A 14,201-nucleotide genomic window follows, 5' to 3' on the forward strand; every position below is an offset into this window, starting at 1 on the left:
ATTAAACTCTGGCCTCCAGTTTACCTGCGATGTTTAATCAAATGAGCATTTTTATTATTTTGGTTAGAATTTGTTTTATATTAATGACCGCGAGTACAGTTTATTCAACGCAGCAAGTTCAGTGGGGTTAGAATATAACACTCTAATCCTGTAAAAGTGAATGTACCATGACATACAGCTTTGCAACCTAAACCCTCTTGTTACATTAAAATGTGGAGACAACCACTTCATTGGAATACGGTTTTGTAAAAAAAAAGGTTTGCCGCCTATACTGTATACTCCCCCCACCCCCCCACCCACGCACACAGGTTCTAGATTCTGCAAGGTCTCCTAATGTGTCTTAGTGGGGGACATAATTGGCCCAGCCTGTGAAGCTGTCCACTGGTTACAGGGACTATAAAGGGAGGCTGTTTAAGGTGTAGGAAGATGGAGACCATTCAAGCCAGGATTGATGAAGTCCTGACAGCACATTCCACAGAAGGACACAGAAGTCCTCACAGGCTTCATAACCATTAATCCTCCCCCCTTCCGGCCCAGCATCTTAATGAGCTTCCTTGAGAAGGCTGGAGTGATTCACTGCACATTCCCACCCTTTTTTGTGCCAGGGTCTGTCCAACATACTAGGTTGTAGGTCCTGGTTATTTAGATGACATGAGTGACTTGACTTCGAAAGCATGCCGCTTTACTGCCATAGAGGAAGACTCCTCTTTGTCATCCACTGGTCTGAATCCTGCAGTTTCTGCAGCAATAAGCTGTTCTGCCCACTCTCCCCCAGGTGCATCATGCAGCCAGACTCCTAGAGTTGACCAACTCTCTGAGCTTTGTTTTTATAGGATGTGATGAGACCGCTGATTATAAAATGTGGATATAAAATCTCCATCAGCTTACTGTGAGTTTTCCAGAGAGAGAAATATAGACACTGTAACGACGATGGGTGCTGCACGACTTACATTTACATTACATTTATACATTTAACAGACGCTTTTATCCAAAGCGACTTCCAAGAGAGAGCTTACAAAGTGCATAGGTCACTGATAATAACAACAAGATAGCCCCAAAGCATTGCGGGTAGCCAAAACAAGAAGCACACATTGTGAACAACCAAAAAATAAGTGCCAAAGGGAAGAACCATAAGAGCATGTAGTTAAGCAAGTTACAACATGAATCTCTAAGTGCAAGTGTACCTGTAGAAAAAGCAAACAACAGTAAAAATAAGATGAACTAAATATAATATTTTGCAGCGAATACAACAGTTTAAATCATTCACCACTAACCAACAAGGTTATTTGACTTAGTGTTCAAATATAGAAAAAAGTATTTACTGTGGTTCACAAAAAGATACAAAGAATATAGCTGCAAGCAGCGATGTGGTGGCCAAGCAGGTCAGATGACCCAAAAGAAACCTTCGACATCTAGTGACTGCGGTGTACCTGGCTTCCTTTGCAGTGGCTTATAGTCTCGCTAAACAGGGAATCAGAGACAGGACAAGCTTGTCAGCTTTGGCTGGATTTGAACCTCTGACGTTGACGTTGCCAGGACACCAATTTATCCTAGTGAGCTATTCTTAGTGCTAGAAATCAGATTTCAGTGACTGTGTAAAAATATAAGGAATTTTTCCTGTGGCAAGCGGTTGTCAGATTTGTCCCAAGTTTAAACTGCTGTAATTCAGTCCTATTTTGATATGTCAATGTGATTGTGGTCTGAAGATAATCTGTGTCAAATTTGGTGAATATTTGATACATTTTGTGAAGAAAAAATAACGTTTTATTAATTCATTCAAATGGCGGCAACAATTCGTCTGGTATCACAAGTTAACGTGTCACACACGGGATCGCCCCCCTAGAGGTTAGAGGACACATATCTACAAAGCACAATAAATCTGACTCTTCTTGAGTAAAGATCCCCTAAGATTGAAACACTATTATTACCATTATGATTATACTGTTGAGACAGCTACTGTGGCATACCTGGCTTCACTAAACAGATAAACAAGTATGATGACATGTTTGAGACTGTGGCTGGATTCGAACCTATGACCTTAAACTTCAGAGGAACCCATCTTATCCCAGTGAGCTATTCTCAGTGCTGGGAATTAAGCCATTTCTCCTGTGGGAAGGGTTGTCAAATTTGACCCAAGTATAAAAGCTGTAATTCAGTCATATTTTGACATATCAAGGTGATTGTGGTCTGAAAATTATTTGATTACATGTCCACTCCATCATTATATTTGATAATAAATCTGACTCTTCTTGAGTATAAATCCCAGACAATGAAACATTATCGTGACCATTATGATTATACTGCTTGACAGCTACTGTGGCATACGTGGCTTCACTAAACAGATAAACCAGTATCATGACATGCTTGATCCATCCAATGTGTAGGAGTAGGGGAAAAAGTTTTATTCATTCATTTAAAATGGCAGCCTCATCAATTCATCTGGTATCACGAGTTAACATGCGTCAGATTGGCCGTAACTAACAACCGATTGTGAAAATCAAAGCTCCAGGGGATAACTCTTGTGAGGCTTGGTCTGAAGACCATCTGTGGCAATGAAGAAGATTCGAAAAGAATTGTAAGAGGAGTAGCAAAAAAACATTTCTCCTTAACATTTAAAATGACTGCTGTTTTGTATGACTGGATCTATATGACTGGGTATGACGTCATAGAGTGCGTTGAACTTTTCTTGATCCAATGATACCTCATTTTGGAAAATGCGTTATAAGGTTCAAAGGTAACCTGTGTAAACACTCCTTCAACTTTGACCCATTGGTGGCGCTAGATGGTTGGAATGGGAGACATGAAACTTGGTGAAATTGATGAGGGGACTGGTCCCAAAGAGTGTGTCAAATTTCACCAACTTTTGACTATGTGGTTGGGGCTCCCATAGACTCCCATGACAGATGTGAACAATAAGAGAGGGTACAATTTCTGGGGAAATTGTAGGTGTGCTTGCTTGCGTCGGTTGCAGGTGGGTCCGTTTTCCCTTCTAGTGATATTTTCAAGCATTTGGCCTACTCATATTGCATAATTCATTAAGAACACCCTTTAAAAAAAGCGCACCGCCTTTGCAACAAGCGAACCCCCAAGGCTTTGGAACAAGCTACTGTAACAACGTTGTCACTGGCAGTATTTCAGATGGAATTGCGATTCAAACCGTACCGTCTGTTAACCGAAAATATGCCCCCCAAAACGTAAATACGTGTCACGATGGGCGTCGCCGCAATGTAACTTGGGGGGGGTCATTCCCCCTCACTTAAAAAAAAAAGTACTTTGGACCCCCCCACATTTGCGATCAAAATATTAGTGCATGACTGGTCTACTAGTCCAGCGATCTTTCCATTGCTTCACAATCAAATCCGTTCCACTTTATCAGTAGGGAGAATACCCATAGCAATAGAATTCCACTCCGCGTTCTCTAGACTAACAGTATCACGCACGCAGATTCAACTCCCATACTCTTAGATCGACGCATCGCGCTTGCAGCAAGCACTTCAGACATGACTGTTCCACAGACGGGATGGACATAAGGAGGTTTTTTTCGAGGAAGAGGAAAGTAAGTCAGAGTTGCCCAGGGGCGAAAGTAGTTTTTATTTCTTGGTGGTACTATGATACAGGCCGAAAATTTCACTTAGCCTAATTATTTATTATTTATTTATTTACTGTTTTATAGTCTACTTATCAAGCATTCACTAGGACTTCTTATCACTCTAGTATCACTCTTTACCCCACCTGTATCATTTTTGATTATGAATAAATTGCAAACACTTAATTTCAAAATGTATTTATTTTTTAGCTGAATAGTTAAGTTCTAACTATTCAGCTAAAAAATAAATATACAAATTTTTCTGGCTTCCTGAAGCATAATTCCGCTTCATGATGACTGCCGACCGACGAGGTTTTGTATTTTGCCAGCAGCACAGATCATGAGAGGGGCCCCTTGAGGGGGATCCCGATAACAGTGTCATTGCACTTTACTGCATTGACTTTCAAAGGGGCTCTGACACAGTTTGTCGTTATTCTTAACCAGTCGTTGTCTTGGGGCCCCAAGCCAGCTCGGCGCCGCAAGCAATTGCTTGTTTTGCTTGCCTTGTCGCGACGGGCCTATGCGTGTGTCCCGGCGTACCGGGAAGACATTTCTTACCGGTACAGCGTACCGGCCAGTACCAGCTTACTTTCACCCCTGGAGTTGCCCAAGTTTTCCCTTCAGTGGCCAAAGCACCCTTATGAGACATTCTCTGACTATAATAGCATTAGTTAAGTCACAAAGATCCTTCTGCAAACATTATGATTATAGCTAGCTAGATAAAGATGCTTTTTACCTACATCTAGCACTAGGCAATACCATACTTTATTTACCCCTTGCACATTTCTTTGACTAGCATGTCTACAGTTCTAAGTAAACTCCATTAGCAGCAATTTTCGTTTAATATCAGTGCATAACACTACTTGCTTTGGAGATATCGATACGTGCTAGATGACGTACCTGTAACTAAGTGGCGTCCCATTTCCTAGGGCTATGTAGCCCTTACCCCTTACTTTCGAGGGCTATGGGTAAATTAAGGGGAAGGGGTAAGGTGAAGGGGTAAGGGGGAGTATTGGGATTCGGCCTAAGCTTATTTCAATTATTAATATGAATAATGCTCAGATGCTCAATGCATCTCCATGTCTCCTGGGGGCTATTCGTCGTAGCTCGCTAAGCAGTTTAGCGAGCTAATTTTCAGGCTAAGATAAAACGCGCCCCTCTTTTCGCATTTCGTTCAACATAGTAACATATCAATTAGCACTAACCTGCTCGAGAGCAGGCTAACGTAAGTGTATCTGGATAAGCTTGCCACACCCCCGGAACATAATTGGCAGCTCCCTTTTTGAGAGACCCAGCTGACCAAGGAGATGTATTCTAGTTCGATTAGCTTTCCATACCAATAGAGTTCTTTGCTATCGCCAAGATCCTTTATTTCACACGGATGAGTTCTTGTTTGAGCGATATCGATTCAGCCGACAAGGACTCATTTATTTGCAAGACCTTTTCGGGCCCTAGCCTACATTGCAAATATCACACGCCGCAGCAAGTTTTAAGGTTATGCTGCTGTATGTGAACATGTAACGCTATGTTTTAAGAAATGTCTTATCTGTTGTGCCTGTGCTTTTTATGTTTCACTGTGGGAGAGTGGGAAACGTCATATCGATTTCTTTATATGTCTTGACATGAAGAAATGGACAATAAAGCTAGTTGAAACTTTTACTGTGCTTCAGACTCTGCATAGCCTTGAGGTTTTTCGCGTCAGGTAGGCTACATTTTTATACAGTCGGCTATAAGCGATGCAGAAAACATTGGCAAAGCCACATCATGCGTTGCTGTAAGAAAAGTGTACTTGGCGCTTAACCAGCTGATGAATCAATTCATCATATTCCCTGGCCATGTCCCAGTCAATGAAATCAAAGAGGGATTTACACATAGGCCTACATGCATATACACATATATAGGGTGATATCAGGTAAAATGGGCCATTTAAGGTTTGGGGGTCCCAGCCCTGACAAGTAACAAGGGATTTGATTGCTTTATGGTTGCTATGGTGGGCGGGCCAATAATTCAAACAAGCCTGCACCAGAAAGCTGCATGGTAAGTAGCCTGGCATACCAAATCTAAATAAACTATTATAAGGATGATAAAACTATTTTTAAAAAGCATGCGCATAAAAAAACTATGCATAATATCTGTCTTGATGGCATCAATCACAAATAATGTTGTTAGTTTGGTATATGAACATATTCTTTGAAAAAGTTTTTTTTTTCTTGGTGGTCCAATTTACCTTAACCCACTGAGGTAAAATGGGTAACATGGTTTCAGATAAAATGGGCCATCATCTGTGTCATGACCCCCCCAACAGTAATAATGGTAGTAGATATTTTATGTACAGTGAGTATGGCGAACGAGATGGAAGCGAGAGGAGAGGAGAGAGGGAGAAGGAAGAGAGAGAAAAGAGAGGAGGAGCAAGGACCAGCGAGGAAAGGATACAAAGATAAAACAGGGATGGAAAGGAAGGCCAAACAATTACAATCTGTGGAAAGAGGAGAGGATGAAGGGGGCCTTGGATGAATACATGGAGGGAGAGAAAAAAGGAATTACAGTGAGTGTGCACCTCTTATCAAGAGCATGGGGGGGGTGCCGCGATCCCCACTGCAAAGACGCATCAGTGGAAAGGTGACTGGAAGTGAACATGTGTCAGGGCGGAAGCCCTACCTTCCACAGGAGGTAGAAAGGGAGCTTGCTGCCACCCTCAAGACATTGGCGCAGAGGGGGTTTTCCTTCACAAAACATGATGTCCAGCAAGTGGCCTTTGATTTTGCAGCCAAGAACAACATATCTGGTTTCTCCAAGACAGCAGGGAGGGCTGGATATTACTGGTTTAAGATCTTTCTAAAGCGCAGCCCAGAGCTTGGGATGCGCAAGCCAGAGGTCCTGTCTGCAGCACGGGCTGCTGGACTCAACAAAGAGGTGGTTAGCCAGTGGTTTAACCAGTATGAGAGCCTTTTGGTCGAGCTGGGTATTGAGGGCACACCGTCACATATATATGGAACTGTGACGAGTCTGGGCTTCAGGACAATTTTTTTTATTATGGCACATATGAATAATTTGGTTTAATGCAGTTTAAATGTTATGTGGCTGTATAAGCAGCTGTGTTTTAAAATTAAAATTGATGATAAATTGCTATTTCCCTTTGCAATTTCACTGGCCCATTTTACCTGAACAGCTGGTCCATTTGACCTGAAACTGCTTGTGCGAAAAAAGTTGGCACAGCTGATGTTTCAAGAACTGTAGGGCCTAAAAAATTATATTTTATTACATCATTTAAAAAAAAAAGATCAAAAACAGTCATTTGTTATCATGAAAACACATGGAAAAGGCATATATGGTAGGCTATTGTATTATTGTCCCAAACGATTTACCAAAAAGTGGCCCATTTTACCTGATATCACCCTATACATGGCTTTCAGTAGGCCTACATCTATCCTCATAAGTGTTTATGAATTTGTATCAATTAGATACTCTTTGGCCTTGTTTTTATACTTATTCTGATTTGCTAGCAAGATCTCATTCGATGATTAATTTCCATTAAGCCTACTGCCAGCAGGCACATTTAAAGAAATGTGATCTGATTGATCGGGGTAAGGCACTAAAGATGAGCCTATACATTTTACCAAAATACGCATTTCGTTTATCGGCAATTTATTTGCCAAGCTGCCTGTCTTGCTCTGGCAGCGGTGGCGGTGTTTGACTTATCCATAATAATATGCTTATTGTCTTCGTAAAGACTCATTATAATAGTTTGCTCAGATGGCGAGAATATCACCGCTTTCTCTTTCGTCTTTTCCGCAATCATACCGTTAGAAAATCATGGTTTTGGTGATCGACCTTTCCTGCCTTTTGAAGTAGGACGTGCTCGTGCACTTGCCCTGATAAGTTTAGCCTGATTGAAATTAACCACATGATTTGGACGCGGATCAGCCGTCGACGAACCGATATTTGCGGTTCTCAGTTAGCTCGCTAATGTTAACGGGCTAAAGGGACAATTGATTAACTTAGCTTCAACCCTTACTACAAAAGGGCCCCTGATATAGCCTAGGTGGTTGAGATTTAGTCTAGGTCGACTGAAAATGGCTGAAAATGCGTCGACATCAATATTTGAAATCGACGCATCTTTTTTTAAAAATTATTATAAAAAAATACAAGAAACGCTTCAATTCATTATCCACCTTATTCTCAGGGGTCTACTGTAGAAATGATTATGGGTGCAACTTCCGGTGAGTAGCGGAAGTTGCGGTTTGCTATACGTTAGTCCTAGCCTGCCGTCAACAGTGATTCTTTCTAAAGTAATTTCATCTATAATTTTTAAACATATGTTGTCATTTGATTGTTATTATTATTGTTATAAAATGTCATTGCGTAGCTCTGGTAGGCTACCTGTTGCGCTGTTCGCGGCTTTACTACAGCTAACAACCAGATTTAGCTAAATCTGTGGCTTCAACGACAGTGTGTTGAACACACACCCACAACAAAAAGGGATTGTTCTTGTGACAAACGGTACAGTTTCCATCGCCTGCCAACAGATGAGTACTACAAAAGAATGTAGCTGAATAACCTAGCCTTGAAGAGACCACCCAAAACACTATCGTATGTGTAATAATTTCATTTTGTGGACAAAAAGCTGACGAAGGAAATCCGAATCCTACTTTGTGTTTGGGCTACGAAAGACCTCCACAGATTTAGTTGCAGTACTGCCAGTAAAGGTGGGATGTAAGTGTTCATATAGGATTGTTTGTGGGTTAGTAGTGTCCTGGTCCAGCAACACATGAGCACCCAGTCGTTTCTATTTCACCTGACGATGAAACTAAAACCCAGGACCGGTGATGTGCGACTTTGAGGCTCTGACTAGGCTCTATGTCTGCTTTAAGGTAGACAAGGTTTTGTCCCACCTCCTTTATTAAAATGCGACCAACTTTATTGTTGTCGAGGTAGCTAGCTACTGATTAGACTCTGAGCTTTTCAGGTTATTCATCGCTTCACCCGCCGTCCGTAGCAACAGAGTTAATAAAGTAGCTAAATTAGCTAGTTTACGTTATTTGAGGCGTTTATTTCAGGTCGGCCTCCCATCCCTCGATAGTAGAAGGCAGAGGTATGATCAAATTGTCCAGATTCAGGTGTAACAGGCTGTGTTCCCACATGTTTTATTTTGCATCAGAATTAGCTTACCGCAATGACTGTTTATGAGCATTACCATGACAATCGCCGGCTCCGGAAGTTTTCTTTCTCTTGCTATTTAGCTAACTTGTTAACCGTAACCATGACGCGTTGCTAGGACAATGGAGGCGTATGAAGTGATTTAAAGACGTTAGCCCTACTCCGGCTCTAGTGTGTGGTAAATGTACACTACATGGTTCTTACATTTACATTTACATTTATTCATTTAGCAGACGCTTTTGTCCAAAGCGACTTCCAAGAGAGAGCTTCACAAAGTGCATAGGTCACTGATAATAACAACAAGATAGCCCCACAGCATTGCGGGTAGTCAAAAACAAGAAGTACATATTGTGAACAACCAAAAAATAGTGCTAAAGGGAAGAAACCATAAGAGCATGTAGTTAAACAAGTTAAAAATTACACAACATTGATCTCTAAGTGCAGGTGTACCTGTAGGAAAGCAATAAAAATAGGATTAACTAAAAAAAGAAGAATACAACAGTTTAAATCAGCTACCACTAACCAACAAGAGCAACAGTCTAAGCAAGAGTCATTGTGAACCTTGAGGAAACTAGCGTTGGATTCAGCAAACCATTCCTAAGTACCATTGTACTCCCGGAACAAGTGCGTCTTGAGCCTTCTTTTGAAGGTGGAGAGACAGTCCGTGTCTCTGATGGAGGTGGGGAGTTGATTCCACCACTGGGGTGCCAGGCAGGAGAAGAGCTTGTGCTGGGACCGGGCGGTCTTGAGAGGTGGGACCACCAGGCGGTTGTCTGAAGAAGACCGTAGGTGGCGGGTGGGGGTGTAAGGCTGCAGGAGAGACTTGATGTAGTCGGGCGCAGTTCCATTCACTGCTCGGAAGGTCAGTACCAGGGTCTTGAATCTGATGCGGGCCGTTATGGGTAGCCAGTGGAGGGAGATGAGGAGCGGGGTAACGTGGGAGCGTCTGGGTAGATTGTAGACCAGACGGGCCGCTGCGTTCTGAATTCTCTGAAGAGGGCGGGTTGCGCATGATGGGAGACCGGCGAGTTCTTAGATAATTAGCGAGTATCGCTATCGAATCATTACCGAACTGGTATAAGCACCAGCCCAGAACCAGCACCTTGGAATTTTTGGTTTAAAGGGGTGTGTGTTCGTGTATGTTGGGATATGCTATGTACCTTATCGAAATATTTTAATTAACGTTCGAGTCGATAGTTTAAACCTACAGTTTTGCACTTTAATTTGTAAGCCTTTGTTTGTTTGTCATTGAAATATAGTTTGTTGTTTTCAAAATAAAATGAACTGAAATGGTCAACAACAAAAAACTAATCGAAAAATTTGTCTACAGATTAATCGATAGAAAAATAGTCGTTAGTGGCAGCCCTAATTGAGTCAGAGGCAGGGGCAGCATGCAGGGGCAGTGGAGACAGCTCTGTTGCTGAGGTGAGTACTGAAAGGTGACAGGTAGTTGAAGATGTCCCATTGCTTATTGGGAAGTTTCGTTTTCAAAATATTTTTATGTCCAGCCCCTCAGTATATAGATAACAACTATGGTAAATACACCAGAATGCGGAAAATTGCATCTACATCTTAAAAAAAGTACAGACCCACCGGCAAAATGTGTCCCCCAAACTCTCAAAATGCTGCTGACGCCCATGCGTTTGACATTAATTTAGGGGGACATGGCTAATTCAAAAGAAGTTTGCTAGAGGCAAGCTAGCTGCTGTTGCTAGCCACACTTCACTGATTGTTTGAAAACGCCGGAAATGAGAACATTTCTTTTGACATAATAAAGTTTAAATTATGCATACCACTCAGATAAGACAGCTGCTGTGCCAAACTTCCGAGTGGCAATGGGACGGCAATCACCAGAAAGAGTTTGAGGAGCTCAAGGCATTAATCATGCATGCTCCAGTACTAAGGTTTAATGATGAGAAACGCGTGACCAAAATCTTAGCAGATGCCTCTAAGGCAGGTGTGGGTGCGGTCCTTTTACAACAGTATGGAACCAGATGGCGCCCAGTTGCATATGCGTCCAAGGCAGGAACCATCTGAATGTAACTATGCGCAGATCGAAAAAGAAGCATTAGCGCCGTCATACGCATGTGAGAAATGTCATGTATTCATCTACGGTAAAACAGTGTGGGCAGAAACAGATCATAAACCATTGGTAACTATAGCCAAGAAAGGTCTAGCATTCACACCACTGAAATGAATTCCTGAAACTTCAGAAATATGACTTGCAGCTTGAATACCGACCGGGAAAAGAATTGCTCGTAGCAGATACATTGTCTAGAGCTATTGATAGTTCTGAACCAAACCACGTATGAGCAACAAGAGACCATACATATAAATCTTATCAGAAAGAGTTGCCCTGTATCAGATGAAATGTGGACTGTGATTTCACATGCTACTGCTGAAGATGTGTGTTGAAAAAAGGTCATTCAGGCCATAAAATGTGGGTGGTCAGTACAAGATAAACCAAATCCATATGGCCAATACAGGGATGAATTATCTGAACTGGATGGAATCCTATTTAAGGGTTCAAGAATGGTTATATGCTGATCAAAATACATGAGGGTCATCTAGGGATAGAAAAATGTAAACGGCGGGCAAAAACTGTGTTGTTCTGGCCAAAGATGAACGCAGATATAGAGCAAACACTCAGAGCCTCAGAAAGGGATTTATTTGCCATGAAAGTTTGCACAGACAAGGAATTTGCTTTGGCAGGAAGGTGCATACGAATAAACATATAGGAATCTTAAATTTAGATATATGGTCTAACTATACTAAGGATACATAAACTAGCAATACTAAGTGCAATACAATTAAAATAAAATGTACAATAAAATAAAATATAAGTTGCCAATTTACAATATAAAATACAAATATTACCTGCAAATATAGCCTGTGAAACATGCCAGAAATACAGATCAAAACAGAGCAAAGAGTGTGGGTTGAAGAAAATGAGGTGTTGAGGCCGTGGGGTACAGTAGGAATAGACCTATTTGCTCTTGAGGGAAGGAACTATGTACTACTGATGGATTATTACTCTCGTTACCCGGAGATGGCGTTACCGAAGGATACTACTGCTAGTCAGGTGATAACTCACAAAGTCAGTCTTTGCTCGTCATGGAGTCCCAGATGTAGTCCGTACGGATAATGGCCCACAATTCAGCTGTACAGCTTTTAGTGATTTCGCAGAACTTTTCGGATTCAAGCATGTCACATCCAGTCCACAGTACCCGCAGTCTAACGGGCTGGTGGAGAATGGTGTAAAGATAGTGACACGATTACTCAGTAAAGCTTTTGACTCAAAAACAGATCCCTACCTAGCATTGCTTAACTATAGGGCTACACCTCCAAAGCATGGATTGTCTCCTGCAGAGCTGTTGTTCAACAGGAAAATTGGGACAAGGTTACCAGCACTTCTAGAACCAGAAAAATGGATATAGTCATTCCTAGCAGGCTTACGAACAGACGGCAACAAAAGAAGTACTATGACAAAGGTTCCAGGGTACTCAGTGCACTTAGACCTAATGCTAGGGTGAAAATGCACAATGGAAAAACTTGGAGTGAAGAGGCCGATGTGGTAAAATCAGTAGCACCCAGTTCATACAATGTAGTGACACCGGAGGGAGTAACATGCAGGAGAAATAGAAAACACCTGTTACTTGTTCCGGAACAAGAACAGGCAGGCAGTCAAGAGGAGGGCCTCAGACAAAATCAGACAGAGTCTTGCTCAAACACTTCTGGGTCAGACAACACTTTAACACCGCCTGCTGAAATGAAAAGGTCAGGTAGAGAAGTAAAAGCAATGCAAAGGCTTATTGAAGAAATGTAAGGTCTTAGGATCTATAGGGAGTAGAGGATGACTATGGAAGTAGTTGAAATTCAGTGTTCTGAGAATGTTGATAGTTAGATGTGTAAGTTGGCACATTGATGACTTTGGTTATTACATGTAAATAAGGTTATCACATTGGTGAATTTGATTAATACATGTATTTAAGTTTGTTTTTAAGTTTGATTATGTTTAAGTTACTGCACATGTGATTGGGTGTATTACATGTGCACATATGTCTAGATAAGGGAGATGTGGTATACTGGGCTCGACGTCACATGACGTCGAACAAGGAAGCACCAGACAGAAGAAAGCATGGTGAAGGCGGCACATGTAACATGCGTTACTGAAATAAACTTTAATGAATAAATCATAAGTTTACATATAAATCTTTGTCATCGTGAGTTTCCTGATCAAGAAACACAACAAGTCCTAGCAAAAAAAGTTGAAGGTTTAAAGAAAGAGATGGGAGATGAATTATGTTCATATTTTGAATAATTTTTCAATCCTTATAAAATGAAGTCACCTAAAGACGCTAAATAAGTTGAGAAAAGGGAACATTTTGCAGAAATGTAGTTGCTGGAACTCTTTTCAGAGCTGGAAAGTACTTGTGGAAGGACAGTGGAACAGTGAAGAGCGGATTGGTTCCTAATTTCTTAAAACATAGCAACCGTTTGTCATTGGCAACATTTCTAACCCAGAATCTAGGTTTCAGGTTCAAGACGGAGGAGAAACTAATCATGTGTGCCTGCACACCCAGTCCTATTCAGACACTTAATTTAAGATGACATCATAATAATAAATAGTGCAGGGTTGCTGATGTTGTCGTTGTCCCTGGTGAGTTTTTATACGTAAATCATAAGATCATGCTACATCTAACCAGCGGATCATTTCTTGCAAGTGTGTCAAAGTGGTATGTATTAACACCGTAGGCTTGAATAATAACCAAAGGCATGAAGCTAGAGAGAGAATGCAATGGAAGATATCCTACATAAGCTACATCTACAGCTTCAAATTAAAAACGGAAACCATCTTTTGATTAAGGACAAGTTTCTTAACCTCTGTTGTCAATATCGCCAATAAAAAGTAAAAACTCTTCAGTTACGAAGCATTTGTTGGTAGGAATAGCGCCAGCTGCAGCAAACACAATCCCCAGCCCCGGTTTGGCTGTTCGTGACGGTCAGCTACTGTCTTGAGCCTCGATTTTTGCAGATTTCTGTGAAAGTTGCTATAGTAAAAACGATCTAGCTAGATTATGTACACGTTAAGCTCAATGTACATACCTTGTTTGGGCAATTTGGTCGGTAGTGGAAGACAAAGTCAAACCGTTTTTAGTTATGGAGAGCCATCGCGCAAGCTCGATTATAAGAGAATAACAAATATTTACCTAACATCAACCTAACGTTAACCTAGACGCAAAACTGTAAGTCCAATCCAAAGAATAAGGATATTTTCCGAGACCCAAGACTGTGCCGAAACCATTGATATCCTTTATGTGTCTGTGTGGTCAGAAATACAACGCTGTGATCGCTAACGAGCTGGCCAGAGAGAATAACAAATTTAGCTGGAATCCACACCTCAAACAAGTTAACCTAGACGCAAAACTATACGTCCAATCCAAAAAATTAGAATATT

The 14,201-nt window shown here is 41.3% G+C and overlaps 1 protein-coding gene across 1 annotated transcript in view; it reads left to right on the forward strand.

Moving 5' to 3' along the window:
- The window catches only part of cib2 (calcium and integrin binding family member 2), a 42,654-nt gene that overhangs the window by 9,935 nt on the left and 18,518 nt on the right, over positions 1 to 14,201 (forward strand). The window lies entirely within an intron of this gene.

This window comes from Hypomesus transpacificus, chromosome 14, assembly GCF_021917145.1.
Source record: "Hypomesus transpacificus isolate Combined female chromosome 14, fHypTra1, whole genome shotgun sequence".
Classification (NCBI taxonomy): domain Eukaryota; kingdom Metazoa; phylum Chordata; class Actinopteri; order Osmeriformes; family Osmeridae; genus Hypomesus; species Hypomesus transpacificus.